The sequence below is a fragment of the Delphinus delphis genome, chromosome 5 (assembly GCF_949987515.2).
Source record: "Delphinus delphis chromosome 5, mDelDel1.2, whole genome shotgun sequence".
Lineage (NCBI taxonomy): Eukaryota > Metazoa > Chordata > Mammalia > Artiodactyla > Delphinidae > Delphinus > Delphinus delphis.
In genome coordinates, this window is record NC_082687.1 from 23,145,780 (window position 1) to 23,151,779 (window position 6,000).

Genomic DNA, 6,000 nt, shown 5'->3' on the forward strand with positions numbered 1-6,000 from the left:
TTCTGAAACAAATTGCTATTTAAAAATTTTATATCTAATAAAAAATATACTTAAAAATAAGGTAAAATAAATGCATCTTATTATAAAGAAAAGTGAAAAACTATTTGCAGCAAACATAAACTACAAGAAATTTTAAAGGAAGAAGGGAAATTATGCCACATGAAAAGGCAGATCTACAGGAAAGAAAGGTGAGCACTGGAAAAAATAAATAGTGGATTATATAAGAGACTATAAAATTCTCCTTACTTCTTTAAAAGATAACTGTTTTTTGCAAAAGCAAGAATAATAAAATTATAGGGTAGAGTTTATAACATATGAAAGAAATCGAGGATATGCAAACAATGGCACAATACATAAGGGACAAATTAATGGAATTCTACAGTTGAACGGTATAATATTTTGAAAATGGGAAGTAGGAACTGGGAAGTAAGAAGCATCAAATGTGAAATAATAAGGTGGAATTGTGAAGAATCAGGTGTTAAACAATAATATTGACTCAAAATAGAATTTAAGGATAGTTAAATAGAATTTGGGAGAGATAGAATATTGTTAATACTAGAGCAAATAATACATAAATTTTAAAAACGAAATAAGAAGCAAGAAAGGACATAAACAGAGTATTAAAAAATATTCAATCATCCCAAAGGAGTCAGGAAAGAAGCAACAAAAAACAAACCAAAAAAAATAAAGAAAAAATGGAAAAACTATGAAGACAAAATTAGACAGTATAAATAATTATATGAAACGTAAACAGAGAGAAAGAAAGAAAAGCAAACAGACTAAATGATGGGTTGAGAAACTATGACCTGCAGGCCAAATCTTACTCACTTATTTTGTAAATATTTTTTGAAAAATAGCCTTGTTTATCCATTTACTTTTTTTTATTAGCTATTTATTTTATACATATTAATGTATATATGTCAATCCCAATCTCCCAATTCATCCCACCACCACCACACCTCCCAGCGTACCCGCCTTGGTGTTGATACACTTGTTCTCTACATCTGTGTCTCTATTTCTGCCTTGCAAACCAGTACCATCTTCTAGATTGCATATATATGCGTTAATATACAATATTTGTTTTTCTCTTTCTGACTTACTTCACTCTGTATGGCAATCTCGAGGTCCTTCCACGTCTCTGCAAATGGCACTATTTTGTTCCTTTTTATGGCTGAGCAATAATCCATTGTATATACGTACCACATCTTTATCCATTCGTCTATCGATGGGCATTTAGGCTGCTTCCATGACCTGGCTATTGTAAATAGTGCTGCAATGAACATTGGGGTGCATATGTCTTTTTTTTTTTTTTTGCGGTATGCAGGCCTCTCACTGTTGTGGTCTCTCCCGTTGCAGAGCACAGGCTCCGGACACACAGGCTCAGCGGCCATGGCTCATGGGCCCAGCCGCTCTGCGGCATGTGGGATCCTCCCAGACCGGGGCACGAACCCATGTCCCCTGCATCGGCAGGTGGACTCTCAACCACTGTGCCACAAGGGAAGCCCCATGTGTCTTTTTTAATTATGGGTTCCTCTGGGTAAATGCCCAGTAGTGGGATTGCTGGGTCACATGGTAATTCTATTTTTAGTTTTGTAAGGAACCTCCATACTGTTCTCCATAGTAACTGTATCAATTTACATTCCCACCAACCCTACAAGAGGGTTCCCTTTTCTCCACAAAATCTCAACATTTGTAGTTTGTAGATTTTCTGATGTTGGCCACTCTGACTGGTGTGAGAGGATACCTCATTGTAGTTTTGATTCACATTTCTCTAATAATTCGTGACGTTGAACAGCTTTTCATGTGCCTCTTGGCCATCTGTATCTCTTCTTTGGAGAAATATCTATTTAGGTCTTCTGCCCATTTTTCGATTGGATTCTTTGTTTTTATAATATTGACCTGAATGAGCTGTTCACATATCTTGGAGATTAATCCTATGTCCATTGATTCATTTCCAAATATTTTCTCCCATTCTGAGGGTTGTCTTTTCGTCTTGTTTACAGTTTCCTATGCTGTGCAAAACTTTCAAGTTTCATTAAGTTCTATTTGTTTATTTTTGTTTTTATTTCCATAACTCTAGGAGGTGCGTCAAAAAAAATCTTGCTGTGATTTATGTCAAAAGTGTTCTTCCTATGTTTTCTTCTAAGAGTTTTATACTGTCTGGTCTTTAATCCATTTTGAGTTTATTTTTGTGTATGATATTAGGAAGGGTTCTAATTTCATTATTTTACATGTAGCAGTCCAGTTTTCCCAGCACCACTTATTGAAGAGACTATCTTTTCTCCATTGTATATCCTTGCCTCCTTTGTCATAGATTAGTGGACCATAGGTGCATGGGTTTATCTCTGAGCTTTCTATCCTGTTCCATTGATCTATATTTCTGTTTCTGTGCCAGTACCATATTGTCTTGATTACTGTAGCTTTGTAGTATAGTCTGAAGTCAGGGAGTCTGATTCCTCCAGCTCTGTTTTTTCCCCTCAAGATTGCTTTGGCTATTTGGGGTCTTTTGTGTCTCCATACAAGTTTTAAGATTTTTTGTTCTACTTCTGTAAAATGTGCCATTGGTAATTTGATAGGGATTGCACTGAATCTGTGGATTGCTTTGGGTAGTATAGTCATTTTCACAATATTGATTCTTCCAATCCAAGAACATGGTATATCTCTCCATCTGTCTGTGTTATCTTTTATTTCTTTCATCAGTGTCTTATAGTTTTCTGAGTACAGGTCTTTTACCTCCTTAGGTAGGTTTATTCCTAGGTATTTTATTATTTTTGTTGCAATGGTGAATGGGATTGTTTCCTTAATTTCTCCTTCTGATCTTTCGTTGTTAATGTTTATGAATGCAAGAGATTTCTGTGCATTTTGTATCCTGTAACTTTACCAAATTCATTAATTAGCTCTAGCAGTTTTCTGGTTGCATATTTAGGATTCTTTATGTATAGTATCATGTCATCTGCAAACAGTGATAGTTTTACTTCTTCTTTTCCAATTTGTATTCCTTTTATTTCTTTTTCTTCTCTGGTTGCCATGGCTAGGACTTCCAAAGCTATGTTGAATAATAGTGGCGAGAGTGGACATCCATGTCTTGTTAATGACTTAGAGGAAGTGCTTTCATTGTTCACCACTGAGAATGATGTTTTCTGTGGGTTTGTTGTATATTGCCTTTATGATGTTGAGATAAGTTCCCTCTATGCCCTCTATGTTGAGGTAAGTTCCCTCTATGCCACCTCATCAATGGGTGTTGAGTTTTGTCAAAAGCTTTCTCTGCATCTACTGAGATGATCATATGGTTTTTATTCTTCAGTTGTCAATACAGTGTATCACATTGATTGATTTGCATATATTGAAGATTCCTTGCAACCCTGAGATAAATCCCAACTGACCATGGTGTATGATCCTTTTAATGTGTTGTTGGATTCTGTTTGCTAGTATTTTGTTGAGGAATTTTGCATCTATATTCATCACTGACATTGGTCTGTAATTTTCTTTTTTTGCAGTATCTTTGTCTGATTTTGGTATCAGGGTGATGGTGGCCTCGTAGAATGAGTTTGGGAGTGTTCCTTAGTCTGCAATTTTTTGGAAGAGCTTGAGAAGAATGGGTGTTAGCTCTTCTCTAAATGTTTGATAGAACTCACCTGTGAAGCCATCTGGTCTTGAACTATTGTTTGTTGGAAGATTTTTAATCACAGTTTCAATTTCATTACTTGTGATTGGTCTGTTCATATTTTCTATTCTTCCTGGTTCAGTCTTGGAAGGTTATACCTTTTTAAGAATTTGTCCATTTCTTCCAGGTTGTCCATTTTATTGGCATAGAGTTGTTTGTAGTAGTATCGCATGATGCTTTGTATTTCTGTGGTGTCCATTATAACTTCTTTTTCATTTGTAATTTCATTGATTTGAGGCCTCTCTCTCTTATTCTTCATGAGTCTGGCTAAAGGTTTATCAATTTTGTTTATCTTCTCAAAGAACCAGCTTTTAGTTTTACTGACCTTTGCTATTGTTTTGTTTCTATTTCATTTATTTTTGTCTAATCTTTATGATTTCTTTCCTTCTACTAACTTTGGATATTGTTTGTTCTTCTTTCTCTAGTTCCCTTACATGTAAGGTTAGATTGTTTATTTGAGATTTTTCTTGTTTCCTGAGGTAGGCTTGTATTGCTATAAACTTCCCTCTTAGAACTCCTTTTGCTGCATCCCATAGGTGTTTGATTGTCATATTTTCATTTACATTTATCTCTAGTTATTTTTTGATTTCCTCTTTGATTTCTTCAGTGATCTTTTGGTTACGTAGTAACATACTGTTTAGCCTCCATGTGTCTGTGTTTTTTACATTTTTTCCCTGGATTGTCATATTTTTGTTTTCATTTATCTCTAGTTATTTTTTGATTTCCTCTTTGATTTCTTCAGTGATCTTTTGGTTACATAGTAACATACTGTTTAGCCTCCATGTGTTTGTGTTTTTTACATTTTTTCCCTGTAATTTATTTCTAATCTCATAGTGTGTGTTTGGAAAACATGCTTGATATGATTACAATTTTCTTAACTTTGCCAAGGCTTCATCTGTGGCCCAAGATGTGATCTATCCTGGAGAATGTTCCATGTTCCCCTGAGAAGAAAGTGTAATCTACTGTTTGGGGATGGAATGTTCTATAAATATCAATTAAATCTCTCTGGTCTGTTGTGTCATGTAAAGCTTGTGTTTCCTTATTAATTTTCTGTCTGGATGATCTGCCCATTGGTGTAAGTGAGGTGTTAAAGTCCCCCACTCTTATTGTGCTACTGTCGATTTCCTCTTTTATAGCTGTTAGCATTTGCCTTATGTATCGAGGTGCTCCTATGTTGGGAGCATATACATTTATAATTGTTATATCTTCTTCTTGGATTGATCCCTTGATCATTATGTAGTGTCCTTCCTTGTCTCTTGTAACATTCTTTATTTTAAAGTCTATCTTATCTGCTATGAGGTTTGCTACTCAGGCTTTCTTTTGATTTCCATTTGCATGGAATATCTTTTCCCATCCCCTCACTTTCAGTCTGTATGTGTCCCTAGGTCTGAAGTGGGTCTCTTATAGACAGCATATATATGTATGCTGGTCTTGTTTTTGTATCCATTCAGCAAGCCTGTGTCTTATGGTCCGAGCATTTAATCCATTCATATTTAAGGTAATTATCGATATGTATGTTCCTATTACCATTTTCTTAATTGTTCTGGGTTTGGTTTTGTAGGTCCTTTTCCGCTCTTGTGTTTCCCACTTGGCGCAGTTCCTTTAGCATTTGTTGTTGATCCGGTTCGGTGGTGCTGAATTGTCTCAACTTTTGCTTGTCTGTAAAGCTTTTGATTTCTCTGTTGAATCTGAATGAGATCCTTGCCAGGTAGAGTAATCTTGGTGTCTTAGGGTCTTCCCTTTCATCACTTTAAATATATCATGCCACTCCCATCTGGCTTGTAAAGTTTCTGCTGAGAAATCAGCTGTTAACCTTATGGGAGTTCTCTTGTGTGTTATTTGTCATTTTTCCCTCGTTGCCTGTAAGAATTTTTCTTTCTCTTTAATTTTTGTCAGTTTGATTACTATATGTCTTCGCATGTTTCTCTAGGGTTTATCCTCCCTGGGACTCTCTGTGCTTCCTGGACTTGGGTGGCTATTTCTTTTCCCATGTTAGGGAAGTGTTCGACTATAATCTTTTCAAATATTCTCTCGAGTCCTTTCTCTCTCTCTTCTCCTTCTGGGACCCTTATAATGCGAATGTTGGTGCAGTTAATGTTGTCCCAGAGGTCTCTTAGGCTGTCTTCATTTATTTTCATTCCTTTTTCTTTATTCTGTTCCAAGGCAGTGAATTCCACCATTCTGTCTTTCAGGTCACTTATCCATTCTTCTGCCTCAGTTATTCTGCTATTGATTCCTTTAACGTATTTTTTCATTTCAGTTATTGCATTGTTCATCTCTGTTTGTTTGTTCTTTAATTCTTCTAGGTGTTTGTTAAACATTTCTTGCATCTTCTT